Consider the following 23,926-nt stretch of genomic DNA (forward strand, 5'->3'; position numbering starts at 1 on the left):
ACAGCACAGCCCCAGCCGGTAGCACACACGAATAATTGGAACAAATTACTGCCGCTGCTCTCCCAGAGGCGCGTACCAGTGGGTCGGTCTATCTCTGTCTCCCACCAACGTTTTCTGGCCGAACATCGCGAAATGAATCGCATTGCGCCTCGTTGGCGAAGTTCAATTACTCCCAACGTGTTTTTTTTCTACCCTGATGCAATTCCAACCCTCCAATGAACGTGTTGGAGGTTTACACGCGGAAACAAGCTCTTGGGGTTGTGATTTATAATTGCAGACATACAATGCCTGCGCTAAAGCCAGCAAGTAAGTGATGTCTAAATTGTTAATAAAAAAAAAACAAAAGAACATACGAAACCTGACTGCAAAGTTACAAGATGTAAACCAAAGTCGTTCGTTAATTGCAACCGATTCCAAGCGTTAAACAGTCAAATTACCACAATAAAGCGGGCCGTTTTGATTAACTCGCACTCCGAGTGTGGTGGATTCAAAGAGCAACCATTATAAACGGACGGCACAGCACATATGGCATACGACGGCTTGAATTGGAGTTGTCTCAATTTCGGACTGATGAACAACACAAAACGACTGTGAATGGGCCGCCAGAGTGCGGAGAGCATAAATCGCAAGCAAAATGGCAACGCGTGTAAGCATGTGATGATGAGCTTATTAAAGACGAGATGATAAGTGCAGAGCGCGGTTGTTAACTGTCGTTTTGACGACGACGACGACGACGACATAATACGTAGGCTATTAGCTCAGAAAAGCTCTGACAAAGAGACTGAAGCCGTACTGAATATCCGAGTGTCATGCAAAATCAAGAAACCGCTTTGTCGGAAAGAGGAAGTTATTTGCTTAAATAGGACGGTGTTCCGATTATCTGCTCCGGTTATACCTGCGCTCATTTTGTACAATAGTGTAAGAAGTAGTAAGAATAGTGAAATCGAGAAATAGTTACAAGTTGAATACGCTTAGTGACTCTGAGACGAAAATAAAATTTGGCACTAGAACACTAGCAATCGTTCTGGCTTCCTACTTAAAACTCTTTCTTAATCGTTTTTTATCGAGTGAAGACCACCGCACCGAAGGGAATACCAATGCTGAGGACCTGCTGGATTATGGAGTTGGCTGTTTTGGGAACCCCGTTAGGCAGAAGGTGAAGATACTGGATTGAAACTATTGCATTCAATATTAAACTAAGAAGGAAGGACAAAATTCAACCCCATCGCAAGCTTTTTGTGTTACTTTTGAGTTTGATTCTTTTTGGACAGGTGCTAACTCAGGGTGTCCGCTCAGTTTTGAAAAAAGAATTCCCTGAGTTTTCCAGGATTAGAGGAAAAATCCAGATTACTCAAATAAGTTTTAAACTATGTTATTCAAGAAACATTTGCGGCAAAAAATATTAGGATAAAAAATAATAATATATAACTTAAGCATGTTATAAATATTTTCTCAAAAATGTTAGTAATCTATTGTTTTTTATTGAAGGTACATCAAAACCATCTGTTCTTCCACTAGAACTAGGCCTAGGCCGAAAAAAATATATGCAAATACCTTCCCGTACCCTACCTAAAAGTTTGGCGAACGGCCGCGAATAAGAAAAATGCATTTTCTCCGTGTGCTAACCATCCGGATGGACTTGTCAATTGTCGTATATTTTCTCTATACAGCGGGTCTTAACAAAAGCCGCCGAAAAGGGAAAATTTCCCCATCTACTCTATTTCCCTGGGCGAGTTCTATTCTGCCGACCGCCGAATTACACTCCGCACATCAGTTCCTTCCCGTTTTTTCCCGCGCAAGTTCATTCGCAAGCTCGAGCGCAAGCGGAGATCGAAAGATTGATGAACAAATTAATCAAGCGGAGAGTATCATTCGCATTTTCATCGCTTACAGATGCGTGATGTGTTCTCGCAGCACCGAATACTTTAGCGCCTATTTCGGCTAACTAGAACCCGCCGTGGTCGTTTGCTGCAAATATTTTCGTTCTCCGAGCCACCGGGCCACCGAGCCTCCGGGCATGTGTTCATTAACCTTCAATTTCATAGAGCGCACCCTCGGAGAATATTAAATGTTTTGTATTTTTATGCCATTTTTATGCCATATTTCGTTCTATTTTCTGACTAAGTCGGCCGGGTTTTACTGTGCATGGGTTGACCGGGATTCAGTCCTCTGGGTCTAGGCTAAATTTCTGAATTCGATCAGATAGAGGGAAGGGTCATTATCCACGTCTGGGTACAGTGCTGTGAGGAAAATATTGCGATAAATTTTATGAATTCGCTGTGGTTGGTTGAAATTCCCTGAGAATTCCAGGTTTTACCAGAGTAAATAAAAATTCCTGAGGATTCCCAGTTTTCCAGGTTTTTCCAGGTAGCAGACACTCTGAACTGCTTTTACGCCTTTTCCTATCGGAGGCAGAATTGGTACGCACTGTTTGATTTGGTTTTGCTCTTTGGACTGTACCGCCTCAACCAAGCATATTTTCAAAGAGTCACTCACGTATAGAATTAGTTATAACCTCGAAGGAAGTATTGCTCTATCTTTATTAACAAATCTAATTAATTAATCTATGTCGTAAAGAACTTAGTGGATTAATAAATATCCTTATAAGAATATACATAGATTCCTGGGAATTTCAAAATATGAAAGGCACCAGATTTAGCTTGATTTAGCTTATTGAACCTTTCGACGCTGCTCAAGTGTCTGAAGACCCAATAAACGGCAACGATCGGGATACGGTGGTAGATTCGCTGGATCGTGCCATGGTAAGTCTCTCAAGCCTCAGGAAACGCTTTTGTACCCGTTGGATATGCAGATTTCACTGCAATTGATAGGGGCACCTAACTAAAGCCAACCATCAAATCAATCAGCGGGCGTACTAAAGAGAAGTAAAGCGCCTTCAACCAGTGAGGATCGCTGAACTCACGTGCAATTTTAGCCCAAGAAACATTTTTGTTGTATAATAGCTTATCAAGCACTTATTCTCCTGGCCTTAGCTGTACTTTAGTCGAATAAGCTATTCTTACACAAAAATGTTGATCGACTCTTGTAAGCACATGCTCATTTATTTGGTAGCACAAACAGCAAAAACAGAAGAGGTGCCATGTTGCTGCCTTGAGGTACACCCGAGAGGTTGGTAAACCAGAAAGAGAAGCATAAGTCAAGCTGCACACGTATAACTCACATAGATAGGAACTGAGTCAATTCGTAAAATTACCAGATGTAGCAGGTCGCAAAATTGTCTACAGTCGAACGCAGCCTTTACCTCCGCAGAGATCATATCAATTTGCGCCTTTTGTTTCATGTGAGATAAACAAGTAGACGTAAAATCCAAAAGGTTCGTGCTTACGGATCGACCTGGTATAAATCCGTGTTGGTCGGGGGAGATTTGTTCTAGCCAGAATAAAATTACTCACTACTATTTCAAATAGTTTGAACACCGCAGAAAAACTAGCGAGGCCACGTTTCGAACGTTCCGACCGACGGTTGCCACTTTTAAAACCAAAGAACATGAATGATTGCCTCCAAATCGTCGGAAATTTTCTACACTCAAATGATTGCCATTGGCACAACGGGCTAAAAGACTAGAGCTGGAATACAAACAAACAGAATCCTATCGGAAGTTATTTCGAAAGTACCTATGTCCACTAAAACAGATTTTTCGACAAAAATAGAAGCTAAGAACTTCGCAACAGCTTACATGTTTCTAAAGTACTATTTGCTTGGGCGCGATCGAGAAATGCATTAGAAGGGACGGCAGAATGTTTCCGTTTTGATTTAACAATATTCCAAAAACCTGGATCGGATTTCTGCGGAGGTCACTTCGAACCCGACAATGAATTTGTATGAATATTGCACTCAAGTTTGGTGTTTGACGCATTCGTGCTTTGTATTTATTCGAACCACTTTGGCTGTCGCAGACTTGCTAATTTTTAACTCTAGAATGAGCAGCAAATGCAGCTTAGCGTTGCTTCCTGCCGAAATCCAATTTGATTTCGCTGGAAAAGTACCAGAGGCACATATATTCATAGGAATTAGGCAGAAGTTCTGAACGAAAAATTCCCAGAATTCTACATGCAAACTCGCCATTTGTTTTTAGACTTTCAGGCTGCGTACGATACAGTTAAACGGAATGAGCTGTGGCGGATTATGCCTGAACATGGTTTTCCAACAAAACTGACTAGGCTGATATGTGCTAACCTTGGTGGTTCAAAAGCAAGCGTCAGAATAGCGGGCGAGACATCGGACTCGTTGGTGACGTTAGATGTTTTGAAGCAAGGTGACGTGCTATCGAATTTGCTATTCGACATTGCATTGGAAGGTGCTATTCGAAGGGCAGGCGTGCAGAGAAGCGGTACCATCATCATGAAATCTTATAGCATTTAGGATTTACGAGGATGACATCGATATCATTGGTGTTAACCTCAGAGCTGTAGAAGAGTCGTACACGCATCTTAAGGAGGAAGCTTCGAGGATAGGACTTATAAATTCTACTAAAACAAAGTGTATGGTGGCTGGTAGAGACCGTGGTAGCCTTCGGTTGTCGGAAGTGCGGGGGTGGTAGATGGTCATACCTTTGAAGTGGTCGACGAATTTGTTTACCTTGGTACGTTAGTGACCTGCGACAACAATGCGAGCCGTGAAATGAAAAGCCGGATAGCGGTTGCCAACACGGCCTTCTACGGATTACGTAGCCAGCTGAGGCCCCGTAGCCTGCAACCACAGACAAACAGACATAACACTCGTTTTCCATTCTTCGTACCAATTAAACCGTCATTTCAAATTTGGGCTTAGTTGGGAACAGGAACCAAAACGGTTACATCTTTTCTTTACATTTACCAACATGTAATTCCATGGTAGACTCTAACCAATACCATCGCTCTGTACTGTTTCTGCATCGACAGTGCCTATCTCTTGCACGTGTCGAGACTAGCCCGAATACGACATTTTCGTATGTCAGCCGACCAAAATGTCGTGTAGAAATGACATGCATTTGTCGCTTTTTGTTTACAGTTGTAGTTGGAATTCGTTAGCCTCCCAGTTGGCTTCGAGGTATGACGTTGGCCTAATAAGGCAGTCGTCGCATATTCGAATCTCGCCTGGGAGAGGCTGTTAAAGTCAATAGGATCGTAGCAACTGGCCCTGTCCTGTACTCTAACAGTTGGCTGCGAAGTCTGTCGTATAAAAACAGAAGGTCAAGTTTCGATAACGGAATGTAGCACCTAGGATTTGCTTTGCTTTGCTTTGCTTTGTGGTTGGAATAGTATGGAAAAGTGATGGAGAACAAGGTGTATTGGGAACCTTCTTATTTAAAACCGTGTTGTTTAGGGGAAAGCTGTATGTTTGGTTTATGTAAGCAACAACAAAAGAGAATACAAAAAAGTGTCTCCAAGACTGGTAACATTTTCTCCCCGATATCGAAGAGTGTATGACACGTAGACCAAGAGATGTTTTCGTTCTCGCATTTCTTTTCGGTGCTTGTGTACCAGTAACTTTGCGACATGTTAAAGTTACAAACAATACTTGCTAGTTCGAGGGACAAACAATACTTGCTAGTTCGAGGGATACTCCTGTTGCTATTTGATATTTGGGAATGTCGATCATAGATGGTGCTAGTGTTCAGGTTAAATGTGAGGTACGATAATAATAATAGTGGTCCCAAGTGGGAACCCTGGGGTACCCTAGAGGTGACTTGAATAAGCACATTTTGGTAGCGAGCTATTTCTATTCCATTGATCTGTGCCCCATCAATGCATTAAGGTTTTTGAAGTGCTTCGAATATGCCGCGTTTTGATGCCTGGTTTTTATACGGGATTTTTTTCCAATCGACAAAGAGAACGGTAGAAGAAAGTAATGAAACAAAGGTGTAGTGTTGGTAGTGTCTCCAGTGCGAGACAAGGCGTGATTGTCTTGCCCTAGTTAAGGCTAATTTCACCCGAAATCCCAATATTTTAACACGTGATGTTACCAAGGTCGGTCGGCGTTTCACAAAGCTAGAAGGGTTGAAACTTTTTAAACCGCAACGAACTCCTGCAAACTGTTGCCAAAATTTGTGCTTGAAAGCTGTTCACGAAGATGTTGATAAGTTCAAAGTGAATGCTCAAATAAAGGTTTCAAAGAGACGAAAATGCAGAAATTCGCATCGAAACATCTCATTTGGCAGACCATCTCATCTGTATCTAAGGCAAGTGGAGTGAAATTTTCCTCACAAAAAAGGTACTATCGATAGTGAAAATTACAACAAGACTGAGTGCCTCGGAAAACATCTTCTTGCCATTTTTGGAGCAGCACAATAACAACCACTCTTTACGCTGTTATCATTGAAAAATGATACGATTCAAAACAAGCTGTCTGGTCTGTCGGATCGAGCATTACCACAGCTTGGAACATATTTTTTTTATGCAAGTCCCAGACTTAATCAAAAATTGCGTGTAGATTTGTGCTTGTTCAACCGGCGCCCGGTGCTAGTTTACATTCCTAGCTCACCTATTTTTTTTTTTGGTTGCGTTGAGTTACATCACAATTATTGACTTCACTAAAGTGCCGAAAGAGAGAGTTAAAGTCAGCCGATATTGCCGAGTTTGCATGGTGCAAAACTACATGTACTAGGTACTACATGTGATGCTTTGTGTGAAAAAAAAACCAGACTGGTTGTGGTCTTGAAAAACGCAATTGTACGTGATTAGGTGCGTTCCTTTTTTGACAATGAATTGCGTGAACATCAATGGAATTATTTTTATTTGATGACGATTTGCCAATTGACGGGGATAGGTAGAAAGGCGGTGAAATGTTACTATCCGCTAGATTATTTAGAAGATTGGATGAACTTTCTTTAGCAACCTGAAGAGATTCGGCAACATCCAGCTTCCAAATATTATTATTGACTGGGCGGAAAAGGTTGATATTTTCAGAGGTAACGGGATGTTCTTCTACAAAAATGTGCTCGGCTACTTTGGATTTGAAATGGTCAAATTCTTTCTCCTGTAGTTCTTTCCTAGCTTTTGTTACTTCTGAAATATGCTCTTTTTATCGGATTCCAAAATTCCTTTTTGTTTTTTTTCGATATAGACCTTATCACAGTGACTACATGAAATTTTGTAGAGTCCTGCTGTGCTTAATTTATCAATATGTTCTTTTGTGGATCCTAATCGTTTTTGGAGCTGGTTATTTCTACTAGTGTAGACAATATACAACCCATATTTTTCAAATTTTGTATGAAACTGCTGTGTTAAATCACTATCATACTCCTGTTATATGGATTAGTGTCGAAAAGGAATTTCTAAGTAAAAATTTCCTTTTATTATTCATGCCATAACATGGAAATTTGTGGAATAAGAAATTCCACAGGCTCTATGAATGGAAGTCTGTTGTTTTGCTCCTTCTCGAATATAAAATTAATATCTCTGTGGACATTATTGAGTATTTTCAAAGTCCTCTTATTTTAAAATAAGAGATTTCACATAACTCACATAAGAAAGCTGACAGGGGATTCCCCATTGGGGCTCCCTTCATTTGCTTATAAAAGTTGCCTCTAAATTCAAAATAATTTTACTCCATGCAAAGTTAGGTCAGTCTCAAGTAGCTCTTAGCCTTTGTTATCCACTCATCTCCACACGTTTGTGGATTCTTGGACAAAAATTGAAGTAATTTTCCATTACCTTCCATTTCTACTTCCCAATCATTGGAATTCCTTTTACAGTGATGCATAATCAACACATATTTTGAGTTGATTGACAAGCTTTTCATTGGAATGTTCAAAGTATGAATTTAGGACGGCATTTCTAGTGCCAAATAACTATATCACCTCATACCATATCGCATATTTTAATTAATTCCAAGCACATCGTTAGACTCATGAATACGATACTGTCATTCACAGAGCTGTTAGAGTACGTGGTTTCTTGCCACGGTCCAAAACGTAGAGTCCGTCTAGCGAATAACTCTCCCTTCCAGCAGCAAAAGCAAGCTGCACTGGATGTGTGCGCGCGTTTAGTTGTTTACATTTTTATAATTACCCTCGAAATTGATATCGGCTGTCGTATTTTCTTCTTCGAGCGATTTTTCTTTCCTCGGCTCTTTATTATGATTGTTATTTTCTCGTGGAATGCTTTCGCTGGCACATGTAGGTTCGCTTGCCTTCTCACTCGGTACCGCTGCTGCTGCTGTTGCTGTATGGAAATACGGCCAGCAAAAGAGAAGAACAACACTTTCCAGTGCGGAGGTACTGTTAGCTAAAATATGAAAGCAGTATGGACGGTTGCTCTCGAAACGGCCCTTGCCTGTCTGCCTGCCTGCTCGGCCGTTCATCAATCAAAATTTGTGCTAGCGCTAAATTCGCTGCCAAAACAAATCGAAAATGCGCGTAATTCCGCGGCTTGGCATGGGAACAAGACCAATAAAAGGTTAATGATCCGCCGGTTAAGAAGTGACGTAACGGAAAGGTTTATCAAATAGCGCAAGTCAAACAAACGAGGTTAAACGGTAAACTTTCGTTGATAGCCTCGCGTTTCCCCCGCGCTTATCTGCTGCATTACTTCTGGTTCTGGACTATCAAGCGCCACCATTCATGCTTGCCGCCACCGGCCGCTCCGCAGCCGTTTCCGAGAATTTTAGGAAAATGGAGTGAAAAGACGAATGAGCGATAATGAATGCAAGATGCATTCAGAGCACTATGCGCTCTGTGCGAAGCATACGGAATACGCAGTACCCCGGCGTGACTGGCGACGACGATGCGTACTTGTTTAATGCTGCCATCCGATACTCCTGCTGCCGGTTGGCCGGAAAAGCGTGGAAGGGGGAAAGGAAACGAAGGGTTGATATGTAAATGTAACTTAATTCAAACAATAGGTCGATTTGTTCACGCTCGTGCATCGAGATGAAGACGATGATGATGACTGCGATGATAGAGATGCTGCAGTGGTTCGCTTGCTTACGGCGGATCGGATGGCGTTTATTTTTCGGAGTGGTCAGAACTGGAGAAGCAGGGTCCAGTGCGGAAGTTCGGGAACTTGCAAGTGAGAACAAATTAGAAGCATGCTACCGATTGGTTGGTGGTGGACAGAAGTAAACAAACGGAACTCTTTCCCTGGAATGGTGTCAGAGACGCATTAGAAAAATTATAACCTGATTAATCGATATTTACCTAAATTATATTTAACAAATGAACTGACATCCATTGTTCTTTACTAGAAATTGGTGATAATCCTATCCGGAAACGTCCCGGTAAGACAAATATTGTTCTCATTCGTTTATCCTACGGAAAGCTAAACAAACAAATCCCAACAGCTCGAAATGTATTATTTGTTCAAGAGACAGTACGATGGCTGCATCACTAATAACAACACTGAATGCATTGTTTTTTTTCTCTATCCGTTCTAGCAAAGATGCGCGCCTGAAATCTTTCGAACCCGTTACCAGTCCCTTATAGACTCTACATTTCCATGTTGGGTGTGTATTTAACATTCATGCTAGCAGTTGGAAGGAAATTTCTTCGCTTAACACAAAGCACAGCGAGAACGTCCCACTCGCACCCCGGTCAAAAATAGCTCGAAATCAAAAGCTCGAAACCTACTCACACCACTGACTGGGTCGAGACATTCAAGCGGCTGGACTCGCTCGTGTCACCTAGAGAATGCGTGGGCGGTTAGAAGGAGAAATTGGAACCGGCGGGGTAAAACCCGAAATGAGATTATGGTTCTCCGGTTCTCTTTCCAGTAAACTTCTTTGCTACGATAGAAGAAAGGAAAAAGCCGAGAGAAATCGTCCCATAGCATAGGCTGTGCTGATCCACCACCCCCGGAACATTAACCCCGAGTCTGCTCTGTGCTCTATGTTATTGTTTGGTGCTATTTGAATATGCCAAACATGGTCAGCCCGCTTCGAGCCATAAACCAACCAACCAAGCCATTCCACACAGTTTTCTTTCCACAGTTTGGCTTTCTTCCGGTTTACTTAGGCTCTCGGCAATGATTGACAAACTGTCGATTACATTTTGGGAACATAACTATCACGGAATTCTTCATTACCTTTCGTATCAGGTAGAAAAAAGACAGGTTGGTATGTTTCAGTCAGTGATACAGAGAAATTTCAACTCACTCAACCCAAATACCTCAACGAAGAACCGGGTGCGGTCACAACCACACTCTACGCCTGTTGACCGATAAGAACCCGAACGAATCGGTCGATCGATGGCCCGATTGCCATATCAGCCATCGATAGTGTATAGTCTCCTACGAAACCTTGCATAAGCGAAAAACGCTTACGCTTGACATTTTGCCTTTTCAGCGGTTATATTGTTTGCATATGCATTTCGCCATTTGTTTGTTGAAGTGTGACCATCGTATTTCACAGAACTAGCTTGGAATCGTGAAGGCATACGAGTAAACAAAGATTATTGTGCGAAGGTTTTTATCAGTCATTGAGATAAACATATTTGAAGAATGTTCACGCGTTCTATGAAATCTAGAAATCACTTGTCACATGTTAAGCAAAAATGCTGTCGTTTCAGCATAACATAAATTTATATTGGAAAACTACATAATTTCTCCGGAGAAAAATAACCTTAAAAGATAAGACGAGAATGAAGTTTTTTGGTGCTATTGGAAAAAATGTGCTTTTCTATTCATTTAAAAAATAGATCCACCAGCTGCTGCAATCTCAAACAGTTTATGGACAGGTATATCTTAACATCGTCAGCGTAAAACCGCTCATAGACAGAGAAAAGCAAGGGGCCCAAGTTGCTTCCCTGAGGAACTTCTGATAGATGATGATGATGATGAAGCCCACCTCATTCCCCTACAACGGTTTGAGGTAGTCGATTTATCTAATAGATAATTAGTGAATATACATTTGAACCAGGTAAGCAAACAAAACGATCTGGTTTTTGACACAGATATAAATTCCTGCGATAGTATTCAAATACAAGTTACAACTATTAAAAATGTATGATTTTTCAAGTTATTGCCAAACCAAGAATCTCCAGTATCAATTTGCAACCTTCTGCCAGTTACCAAGATGTTCATATCATTTTGGTCAAGCCGATACCCAGTTTAGCCCGCTACTAAGTCGACGCAGTCCCGACGAGGCCATTCCCGCTGTAATCAGCAAGCAAAGCAAAGTCCAACCTTCAACTTAGTATGAGACTTATAAGGGCATCCCCACCCAGGGAAGTCAAGAAAATTTCCAACCCGAAAAAATCCTTGACTGGCTAGGAAAATATACATCTAATAACAAGCAGAAGCATCCAAATCTTCCTGAACACTCACGAATTTGTCAATTACTAGTAGTAAGGTCATATATTTCTAATAGAAAGAACAGTCAAATTTAAAATCAGTCCTCTATATCTGTTTAACGCGCGCGGTTCTCAAACCTTTGAAGACTACTCTATTTTTTTTTAAACTACATCAACAATTACAAAATCCATCATCACCATGATGACGAACATAATAGTTTTAATGTGCTTTATTAATCTCTAACAAATACTTGATTAACAAATGTCCAAATTAAATAATCAGTAGCAAGAACTTCGTCAAATATTATTTACATTAAAAAAATATACTAAAAAAACTCAAAATACAGCCTTTACGTGTGAAATGCTTTGTCTCTTAAATTCTGATAGCGTCGTTGTACGTCTGATGTGCCTAGGTATCGAATTATATATCTTAATTCCCTTAAAGAACAAAGAATTTCGAGAAGCACTAGTTATAAAATTAGGTGTTCTAATCTCTGCCGCATTTCTAGTATTATATCTATGGATGTCACTTCCCCTTACAATTCGATCACACAAATATCGAGGCAGCAATCCATTAACTACTTTGAATATGAACACCATTGTCAAGAAAACAATTCGTTGCTTCACCGACAACCATTGCAAAGCGTCCAGCATCAACATTGAGGAAGTGAATCTATTGCATCGCAAAATCAAACGCATGATTTTATTTTGTAAACGCTATAACCTCGATATTTGTGATTCATTCGCTAAGAATAATATGGAAGTGCAAAAATCTAAGTGGGGAGAGATGATTGATTTATAGAGATGAATCTTACTAAAAGTATTCAGATCTTTTTTCAAACGACAGAGAATCCCGTACTTCTTGGCAATTTTTTTGATGACATTGTCAATATGGGTATTGAACTTGAGTTTGTCATCAATAATTACTCCAAGATATTTAATCTCGTGTACCCGTTCAATGATTTCACCGTCAATCTCTACATCAACGTGATCATTGAAACGGTTGCGCGATATTACCAAGAATTTGGTTTTACTGGTATTCAACTTCAGTTGTTTTAATTTCAACCATCTACTCAGCGAGCGCAAATCTACATTCAAGTGTGTTATGGCATAATCGAGATTTTTAGCTGCTATGAACAACACAGTATCATCAGCGAAAAGATTGATGTCACAGAAACGTAAGACTCGTCTCATGTCATTAATGTACATAATGAATAATAGAGGCCCTAATACACTCCCTTGGGGTACACCTAGAGTGTTCCTCACGGGATCTGAGATAAAATCATTATAAATTGTCTTTTGAGTTCTGTCACATAAGTAGCTCTCAAACCATTTATATGCGTTACTCGTTATTCCGAAGCGCTTTACTGTTTGCAACAATAAGGGCCTAGAAATCGTTTCAAAAGCACGTTTCAAATCCAAAAACACCGCAACAATAGTATCTTTACGCTCGATATTCTCTTTCCATTTTGCTAACACCAAATTCAATGCAGTTTCACAAGAATGATCTTCCCGATATCCTGATTGCTCTGGTATAAGCAAATCGTTATTGTTAATATAGTTCAACAGCTGGCCTTTTACAACAAGCTCTAAAATTTTTTCTAAAGTGTGCTACATATTGATAGGGCGAAACTCTTCGGCTTTAATCGTCCCAGCAATTTTTTGAATTGGAACCACTAACGATTCCTTCCAAACATGTGGCACGTGCCCAGTTTGCAATGATTCATTTATAAGGCTCACCAGGTCGTGTCCAATGACATGAAAGCAATCTTGTACAACTCTAGCGTTAACATTATCAATTCCAGTCGTTTTTTGCAACGAAAAACAAATCTTTTTAAATTCTACTAATGTTATTGGATGAAAATCGCTAAAACAACAGTTAGTGGCAATCGGTTGTTTTATTTCATCTGGTTCATCAACTAATTCAATAGATTGATTAATTGAAGAAACACTATCGATGAAATAATTATTAAACTTAGAAGCGATTGTTTGTTCAGATTGCTCTTCAGTGCCGTTAAAAGTTAGGGACCGCGGTTTACAATCGCCAGGTTTTAACAAAGATTTGAGTATTCTCCATAACTCTTTGCTGTTGTTTTTGTGTTGATCAATTTTCCTCTGTATATATTCACTCCGTGTCTTGTTTAGAGACTGTGAATACATATTCCGCGAAACGGTATAGTTGTACCAACGATCACTTCTATTTGTTTTACAAAACTGTTTGTACCATTTGTCTCTTTTGCGTTTAAGGCGCAGCAAATCCAAATTGTACCAGCTATTCGAGTTCCGAATAACAACGAACTTTTGTTTGACTAACTGATTGGTACATGCTTTTAAGGTGTCATTAAGCACCGCCGTTTTCTGATCAAGGCTCCCTGTTAATGGAAAATCCAAGCTTCGTGCAACAAGTTCTGATACCTTTTGTTTCGAGTAATTTTTCCAGGTCTTTAATTTCACCAGACTACTACTACTGTTCCTGCTACGATCGATATTTATTACTATCGTCTCATGATCAGTAATTTCTAACTCAGGGCACACCACTGCCAAAACAGAGTCAAAGTTAACGTAAACGTGGTCTATTAAAGTTCTACTGAACCTGGAAATACGCGTATATTCTTTAATTATTTGTTTTAAATTAAAGAATTCCGCTAATCGCTTCAACTGCGGCCAGCAGGATGTTTTCCCATGTCATCAGTTCGCCTTTCACGGCGGATGTGGAGGTGCCCAGAAACGGTTCAGGACCAATAAATTGCTGAGCTGATCCTTGTCTTGCTAGGTTGTCAGCAAATTCATTGCCCTCGATTCCGCAGTGACCGGGCACCCAAAGAAATAAAACTTTGTTTTGGCGGGAGAGCTCCCTCAATGCTGTGCTGCACTCCCAAACTAATTTGGACACGCATTTGGCGGACTTGAGTGCCAGTAGTGCTGCTTGGCTGTCCGTGAAGACACCGATTTTCGCATGCCTGTACTTTCGTTTGAAGCATATTGTTGCACAGATGTATATTGCATATACTTCTGCTTGAAAAACGGTGGGCCACTTTCCTAATGAGATAGTTTCCCTGATGCCGGGTCCGTAGACTCCGGAGCCTGTGCAGGCCCCCATTTTTGAACCATCCTTAAAAAAACAGTTCCAGATGGAAGATCGGGCCCTCCATTATTCCACATTGAGCGATCTGTTTCAATCACCTCATATGGAACGTCCATATTGGGCCTTGCTTCCATGCAGTCAGAGACTGAAGTTACTAAGGGTGTCAGATTGAATTCCCGAAGTATGCGAAGATGGCCGATTTGGTCTCCTTCGAGTATGGTTTTACCCCTTTGCAACCGTAGTGCGCCGAACTCTGCTTCCTTCTACACATGAAGATGCAAAGGCAGTAAGCATAGCATTGCCTCCATGGCTGCAGTAGGTGTTGTACGCATGGCACTGGTAACTGTAAGACAGGCCAGGCGCTGAACTTTGTTTAGTTTGGCTTGGGCTGTCACCTCATTCACCTTTGGCCACCATACGACTGCAGCATAGGTTATCCTAGGCCGTGCAATAGTAGTATATGACCAAAAGGCTAGTTGAGTTTTCAATCCCCAGGTTTTGCCAAACAGTGAGCTACTTGCCCAGATAGCCGAAGTTGCTTTCTTAACAGCATAATCTAGGTGGGCAGCCCAGTTCAGTTTTTTATCGAGAATTATTCCGAGGTGTTTGACTTCATTACTGAAGCCCAGTCTGACACCATTCAGTATAGGGGGAGTAATGGTATGTTTCCTCCGCCTAGTGAATGGTATAACGAGTGTTTTGGTGAGGTTAACATTAAGTCCCTCTTGTGAGCACCATAACATGGTAGTGTTTAGAGCTCCTTGCAAGCGACTTGACAATACTGCGTCAAACTTTCCTCTGACGTTAAGTACAACGTCGTCGGCGCAAGCAATGGTCTCATAACCAAGCTGTGAGAGCTTGTTGTGGTCGATTCTCTTTTGACAGAGAGCCTTATTAATTGACGCGAAGGACGTGTTATCGAAAGCGCCTTCAATATCAAGAAAAGCACAAAGTGCCGTCTCTTGATATTTGAGCGATTTCTCAATTAACGTCACTAAGCAGTGCAGTGCGGTTTCCGTAGATTTACCGTGTTGGTATGCATGTTGATTTACATGTAACGGAGTTTTTTAAAAACTCATTGCGGATATAGTTATCCGTGATTTTCTCCATCAGCTGAAGAAGCGTTAAAGTCAGACTAATCGATCTGAAAGCCTTAGGTTTGAACACCACTCTTACTTTCCGCCAATTCTCCGGGATATACCCCAAAGTGAAACTGGCTCGAAAGCGGTTGATGAGCTCAGACATAACACCGTCCGTTCTTTGTAAGAAAATGGGTAGAATACCATCCGGACCTGGAGATTTCATTGGTTCAAAATAGCTGAGTTCCCAATTGATCGAAGCCTCCGAAAACAGTCGACGTGCAAGTAGAAACGAATCATTTGGCACATTGTGTAATGACCCATTCCACTGTTGCCCGCCTATGTCTTGTCCAGTGGTCACTGTCGAACCAGGGAAGTGCGTGTTCATTAGCGTGTTCAAAGTTTCCCTGGTGGTAACAATGAGACTCCCATCCTTCATTTTTTAATAGCCCTAGACCATTGCAGTGGTCCTTGGACATCGCTTTCTGCAGACGCGTAGCCCCTGGCAGAGTTTGAATGCTTTCGCAAAATTTAACTCGTGATTTCCTTTTGTAGTCTTCCCAGTTAGACGAGATTTTGTCCTTGTTGAACAGACGCCTTGCCTTCCGACGGAGATTGCTAAGCGTCTCATTCCACCAGGGCACATCACGGCAAACTGTTCGTGTTTACCAACTGCGTTAGATTGGTGACGACTGATCTTCTAGAGAAAAATTCATGCTGATCGATGGATAAGTATTGCGAATTGCACATAAAAAGTGCGTCGTGGATTATAATTTCCAACACCTTCGAGCAGGCACAAAGCGACGATAATTTTTCACGTCTTTCCTATCATAAGTGCATAAAAAAGGCACTACATTCTGCCGGAAAGAAGTTTCGAACAACATTGCCAGCGGGCGAACAACAGCTGTGGCGCATTTCTTCAGTACACATGAAGGAATTCCCATCTGATCTAGCAGCGAGCGAATATTTGAGCTTACGAAGCAACAAAAGTGTTAAAAGAATTCTTGAAGCGAGCGGCGAAAAGTTCTACTGTATTCGCACTACGGGTACCCAGAAGCATGTTTACGAGTAGTCCTGTCTCGTTTTTCTTGGAATTCACGAACGACCAGATTAGTTTTGGATTTCCACCCAAGCTGGATTGCATTCGTAAAGTGTATCTTTTGAACAGGAGTCGACTTTGAGGTCTGTTTTTTTCTTGTTGTATGACCCATATTTGATTTAGTGCTAGTTAGATATCCTATCACAATTAAGGTGTGATGGACAATGGTTAACATAGCACATGGTCCCAGTTGAGCTCGACTAGTTTTATAAAGCCTAATACCCCTAATACGCTTTGCCAAATTTCGAAAGGCTCTAATAACCCCTTTCCAAATATTGACATCCTTTGATTGAATAATGCTCCACAGTTGCAGAGTATATGTTCAGCAGTTTCTATTTCTAATCGACAAAAACGACATTTAGTAGTATCATTTTTACCTATTTTGTTATGTCTGCTCTTGATATCTGCTCGGGTAGTGACCAATCAACAGGCCAGTAATTACCCGAAGATCTTTTTTACTAGGATTTAATAAGATCCGGGCTTTTGCTGCACTTGGTCTTATGAATCGTTGTGCTTGTCTGGATGTATCCGTTGTATCCCGATAAAGTTACTTCGTTCCTACTGACCAATTGCCTAAGAGAGAGAATGCATTCCCACACTAGCTTCGATTTACATGTGAAAGCCATAAGCGCATTGAGAGCCGTTTGGCTATCTAAAAATATGCAGATCTTTGCAAATCTGTACATCCTATTTAAACATATATTCGCACATTCAATAATGGCGTGAATTTCTGCTTGAAATACTGTTGGGCTATGACCCATCAGTATAGAACACAATTGAACCTGGACACAAGCTTGGCCCTCCAGACTCCCAAACATAGCAGTTTGATTTAACCACTTTGAAGGAAACGTCATAGTTTGTCTTCGTTGTCATCCAATATTCCATTGTAAAAATATCTGAGTTTAGCCTGAAATCCTTAACGATCCTTAAATGTCCTGTCAGATCACCGTCTAAAATCTTGTTATACCGTTTGAATTGCAGGGCACTTTTTGCGGCCTGTTGTTTCACAAATTGATGCAGAAGGGCATCCAAAGCAACTGATGGTGTACTTTTCATTACTCCGGTTATTGAAATACAAGCCAACCTTTGTAGTTTTCCTAGCTTTACTTGAGCGGCTACCACATTAATTTTGGGCCACCATACAAGTGACGCGTACCTATGTAATTTTCGGACGAACTATTGCCGAGTAAATCCAATGGACAGTTTGTGGTCGTAGTCCCCATGTTTTCCCCACGGCTTTACCACATAACCTTGTCTAGATGGGAGTTCCAACTGTGTTTTTATCCAAAGTGACACCAAGGTATTTAACTTCTTCTTCAAACTGAATTGGAACCCCATCTAGAATAGGTGGTGTTAAATTTAGCTTGATCCTTTTAGTAAAAGGTACTATAACAGTTTTAGAAGGGTTTACATTTAAGCCCTCTGTTCTGCACCATCTCAACATCGCCATTATCCATTCGATAATACAGTTATCCCGGCCCCTCGCTTCCATTGCGGAACGCATTGAGCTATAGGATGCATTATCGAATGCTCCTTCAATATTGAGAAACGCAACCAAAGCTATTTCTTTGGCTTGAAACAATTTCTCGATTTTGCTAACTAGCGATTGTAGCGCCGTTATTATTATAGAACAGAGGATTGACTGATAGGCTTTAGGAGTTGTTTCATCTCATTTTCCCGCTTTTGGTATGAAAACAACTCTAACCTTTCTCTAAGCTTTTGCTATGTAGCTCAAAGTAACGCTTGCTCTGAATAATTCAGTCTACAGAGGAATAAGAATTTCTTTTCCTAGTTGGAGCAATGCTGGGAAAATTTGATCTTTCCCAGCTGATTTGAAAGGCTGAAAAGAACCCAATGCCCATTCAACCCTGGAAGGTGTGAAGATTTCACAAGCTTTACGATAGGCATCTGTTGACCATAACAGGGTGGCAACTGGATACGAAAAACCAAATTCCCTGATTTTTCCAGGTTTTTCCCGGTGTTTAATAAAATTCTAGGTTTCATATTGCGATATAATTTTAACTGAAAATGTGTTTGGATCATTGATATTTGAATTGTTTATCAATCTACGAGGTATTGAGAAAAATTTCCCCACCTACTCTATTTCCCTAGGCGAATTCTTCAATCACTTTCTCTTATTCTGCCGACCAGCAAATTACACTCCTCCCGTAAGTTCCTCATCTGTTCTTTTTCCCGCGCAAGTTTATTCGCAAACTCAGGCGCAAGCGGAGTTTTAGTGCCCATTGCGGCTAGCTCTCGAACCCGCCGTGGTACTTTTCCTGCCAGCCATGCGGAAATGTTCGTATGTTTAATGTTCGTTCTTCGAGCCATAAGCCATGCAAAACAGCAGTTTAATTGAGCTAATTTTTAATTTCGCTTTACCACTGGTGGCTGTTCTACTTTCTGACCAGCGCGGTTTATTTCACTTTGCATGGTTTGATCGGGATTTACTCTTCCGTGTCCAAGATAGAGCCAAAAATTCGTAACGTAGAAGGTAGGGTCGCTACACCCGCATTTCGGTTACAATTTGTTACAACAGTATGGCAAGTTTATGTACTGCCGTGAGTCAGTGGAATTTCTCCAACATTTTTCTCGAAAACCGGATTTCGCTGCGGTGCCACTGGCATTTACTTCGATGTTCTGCGAATTGTGTCACGTGCCGCAAAATGTCCGTCCTGAAACTTCAAAGACATTCGATTCGACATTGACTAACGCCAAACGAAACGCGCAAAGTGAGTGCAAACTAATTTTGTTATATCACTTCACTTGCCTCGCAGAATAAGGCCCTTTGCAAAACACTGAGCTAATTATCGATAACCCAATCTAACGCTTGTGTGCCGTACTTCTTTATCTATTTCTAAGTGTTCTTGACTATTCAATGAATCGATCATTGGGGTTGTTTGTAAAATTCCCTGATTTTGTTAAAAACTCCCTGATTATTCCAGGTTTTTCCAGGTAATTTCAAATTCCCTGACAATTCCAGGTTTTTCCAGGTAGTTGCCACCCTGTGTGACGTTTCTGCCTACTGTTTTCCTTCGGCCATCATCAGACGTCTACAAAACAATTATAAAATTTATTTACTATTACATTTTACATATAACATAAAATTTTCAGTCGATTTCTTAATTACAGTACATTTAATTGGTCTAATTTATCACTTACAATAACGCGTCAATTCTGCATCATCACTCACAACCAATTACGTAACCCCGATTCTCACCCAAAAGAATCAACAAGTTCTAATAATGCATACTTCTGTCTTTCCTTGGGTCGTTGGTACCTCCATCTTAATCGCAACAATATCCCTACTAATAAATTCAGTAATCGGGACAAATTTTGTCTTCCTATTTACCAAAATTGCTGTCCTAGGTCTGGACTCACTGTCGTCAAATAAAAGCTTACAAAAATGTAGAGAGCAACCTAATACCCTGCCATTATTCGCCCAGGGCTTTTGAATTAGACCCATCACGTCGATATTTTCTTTTGTAAATCTTCTGCTGAGCACTGGGGAAGCACACCGCAACCGCGTGATTTTTTGCCATTTTATAAACTCCGATCGCAATGAAAAAACCATGAATGAATCGCCAAAAAAATGCGCTGAGTAGATTTTCTCGTTGAGACACGATGATATCGAAGTTTGGCTCCGCCATAGCAGTGAAGTCGTCGATTTTGGTCCGCAATCCTCGTACATTTTGATAAAAAAAACAACAAAACAACATGAGCTATATCACAGCGCAACGCGCGAGGGTGGTATGCTCCGGAGAAGATGGCAGAAAGATAAAGCCGCTGGAAAGTGAAGACACTTCAGGCAAAGATTCAGGCCTGAGACCGCTGGAAGGAAGACCCCTCCTCCAGTTGCAACTTGTGACAACGTTGGGTATGAATATCACCCTTATTTATCGCCACTAGCTAAAGCTAGCTTTTGGAATTAGACTGGTATGACTCGGCAAGGCATCAAACAGACCCCGTAGTGGGTCCTCAGTCTCCTATTTAGACATAGCCGTGAGCGCCTGTTCCCTGGTAAGGTTAGACTAAAAGTATGGCCTGAGCAGGATTTACAAAAAGGGCCATCGAGATCGACTCAGATGCAGCAATTATCGGGCTATTAGTCTCCTTAAAATTTCTTTTCGCAGCAGCTGTTTCATAGACTAAGGCTGTTGCAGGAAACATTTGTTGGTAAATACCAGTGCCATTTTCTAGAGGGACGCTTTACGACGGACCGAATGTTCACTTTGTGACAAATCTCCGATAAATCCCGGGAGTTCAACTTATGGATCCATCACGCATCTTAAAAAGCAAAGCCTTGGGCATAACCGTCTTTAGACATTACCCTTCTTTATCGACAGACTTCGCAGCCGGCTGTTAGAGTACAGGACAGTTACGGGGCTAGTGTAACAATCCTACTGACTCAATCCAGCAGCACCGCCTAGTCGACGAGATTCGAACATACGACTGATTTGTTAGACCAGCATCGTATCTCGAAGCTAGCTGGGCGGTTGTGCCCAACCAAAATAGCTTCCAGGCGCTGGATGCAGAACTGGTCGATGTATGACGCCAAACAACGGACTCGTAGGCTTCAGGAAAGAGCTGCGGAAAAAGCCAGACGTAGCAGAAAACGCAGTAAACAACAGCGCATCAAAACTAAGAACAATATAAATAGCAATCATAGAATCGGTAACCAAACCCGTACGAATGCTTCGGACAAACAGCTACTGGCCACAGCGAAAGTACAATTTGCTGGTCCACCATCAAATACGGACCACCCAATTGCAGGACTTTCAGTGCCAAAGTTTATTGACTTCCAAAAGGGTGAAATTCTAAACCCCTACCACACGGGCCACCAGACAAAACACAATAGAATTGAATCACCACCAGCGGGAAATAGCACTGCGTCAACACCGTCAACGTCATCATCGCACTCAACATCTACCTGGACACCCGACCCGATGCGTCCACCTATCGTCAGCTTAACGCAGCAATCAGCTGGCGGAGACGGACGTTTCCTGAAAGCGCGACTGCGAGATCCGAAAATTATGTATCTCATTCGTCTTTACCTGGCATACATGCACGACAAGGAACCGACGTTCTGCTACGAAGGTATGACGAACACCAGCATAAAAGTGAATTTGGCTTCAGAAGGACTACCGGTCTCTGCGCAGGACCTGCAGAAAATCTTTTTCGAGGTACATGAGGAATTTGGTGTACCGAAACAGGCAGCATCTGACGACTTGGAAGGTTATCGACGGCATCTCAACAATCAGAGAATCCAGTACCTGCAACGTGCGAGGGAAAGCGCCGGTAAATTTAGCCATCCGGTCCGAAGCACCAACCAGAATTTTCGGAAGTAACGACTCCTTTCGATGAGAAAGAGGTAACTAATTTAAGTATTTCTTCAACCGACCCTCTTCCGTCAATTTCTTCACTAAAACAGAATGTGACTGAAATATTGATTTATTGTCAAAATTTCAATCGCATGAAAAGTCCAGCCAAAATGAAGGAAATTTATAAAAATTTACATAGCTCATCCTTTTCTGTTATTCTGGCAACTGAGACAAGCTGGAATGAAAGCGTAAAAAGTGAAGAAATTTTTGGAAGTGCCTTTAACGTATTCAGAGACGACAGAAATTTTCTTGAGTCTCAAAAGAAGTCGGGTGGCGGAGTCCTCATAGCTTTGTCGTCTAATTTCAATTCCGAAATTATAACGACAACAAAATTTAAAGAATTCGAGCATGTCTGGGTAAAATCACATTTAGCAGGAGAAACACATGTATTCGCCTCGGTGTATTTTCCTCCAGACCAAGCTCATAAAACAACTTACGAAGCATTTTTCCAAATTGCCGAACACATTCTATCACAACTGCCTCCCGAGGTTAAAGTTCACATTTATGGAGACTTCAATCAACGCCATGCTGACTTCATTCCAGACTCTGAAAATGAATGCATCTTACTCCCAATCGTTGGGGAGAATGAAACACTGCAGTTTATTTTCGATAAAACTGCCAATTTGGGGCTGAACCAAATTAACCATATTAAAAACCAACAAAATTGCTATCTAGATTTTTTGCTTACGAACATTTATGAAGACTTCTGTGTGACTGAATCATTAAATCCACTATGGAAAAATGAGGCGTTTCACACAGCAATTGAATATTCTTTATTTATACACAAATACCTTAGACCCAACGATTGCGAGTTCGAAGAAGTTTTTGAATACGAAAAGGCAAACTATGAAAACATTAGACGTAGATTAAACTGTGTTAATTGGCAACTTATTCTCAAGAATGAAGAAAATGTCGAAGTTGCTGTAGACACATTCTATAAAATTTTATTAGAAGTAATGATACAGAACATACCGTTAAAGAAAAGAAGACGTCACAAAAATACAAAAAGTCCAGTCTGGTATAACAGTAAGATTAAGAACTTGAAAAATCGCAAACAAAAGGCCCATAAAAATTATAAAAAACATGCCAGTACTGAAAATTTAGCAAGATATTTGGACGTATGCAACCAGCTAAATTTTGCAATCAGCAATGCGTTTGAAGAGTACAATTCAAAAATTGAACTTGAAATAAAGTCCAGTCCTAAAAACTTCTTTAATTACGTGAAAACTAAACTAAAATCTGACAATTTTCCATCCATAATGCATCTTGATGAAAATGTTGGGGATAGCTCGGAAAATATTTGTAAGCTTTTTGCAAAATTTTTCCAAGAAATCTATACAACATTTTCTGAAGAAGATCGCGATCGCGACTATTTTGCATTTTTTCCGGATTCTTCAATGGATATTGGCGTTAACCAACTTCAGGCTCAGGATATTTTGCAGGCTTTGAAAAATGTGGATGCCTCAAAAGGTCCTGGGCCTGACGGAATCCCTCCAGTATTCATAAAAAATCTTGCAATAGAGTTCACTGCTCCTCTGTTTTGGCTTTTTAACTTATCACTAAAATCCGGAATCTTTCCAAAAATATGGAAAAGCTCATTTCTGGTGCCTATCTTTAAATCGGGCCGGAAATCTGACGTACGTAATTATCGTGGTATTGCCATTATCTCTTGCATTCCAAAACTTTTTGAAGCTATTATCAATGAAAAACTATTCCTTCAAATTAAAAACAGAATTACAGAAATGCAACACGGTTTCTTCAAAGAACGTTCGACTACGACAAATTTACTGGAATTCATAGACCACTCACTGAATGCAATGGATAATGGAAACCATGTAGAAGCACTCTATACGGACTTTAGCAAGGCATTTGATCGCATTGACATACCAATGCTGCTTTTCAAATTGCAAAAAATTGGAATTGAGCCAGGGCTCCTGAAATGGCTTGAATCGTATTTAACTAATCGCCAACAAATAATTAAATTTAACGGAAAGACCTCGAATCCAATTCAAGTCACTTCTGGTGTTCCTCAAGGCTCTCATTTGGGACCTCTTC

The 23,926-nt window shown here is 40.9% G+C and overlaps 1 protein-coding gene across 3 annotated transcripts in view; it reads right to left on the reverse strand.

The window, feature by feature from the left end:
* LOC128738712 (septin-7) overlaps positions 1-23,926 on the reverse strand; it is a 73,487-nt gene that overhangs the window by 43,871 nt on the left and 5,690 nt on the right. The gene's annotated exons all lie outside the window — the stretch shown is intronic.

Source organism: Sabethes cyaneus, chromosome 2 (assembly GCF_943734655.1).
Source record: "Sabethes cyaneus chromosome 2, idSabCyanKW18_F2, whole genome shotgun sequence".
Taxonomy (NCBI): Eukaryota; Metazoa; Arthropoda; class Insecta; order Diptera; family Culicidae; genus Sabethes; species Sabethes cyaneus.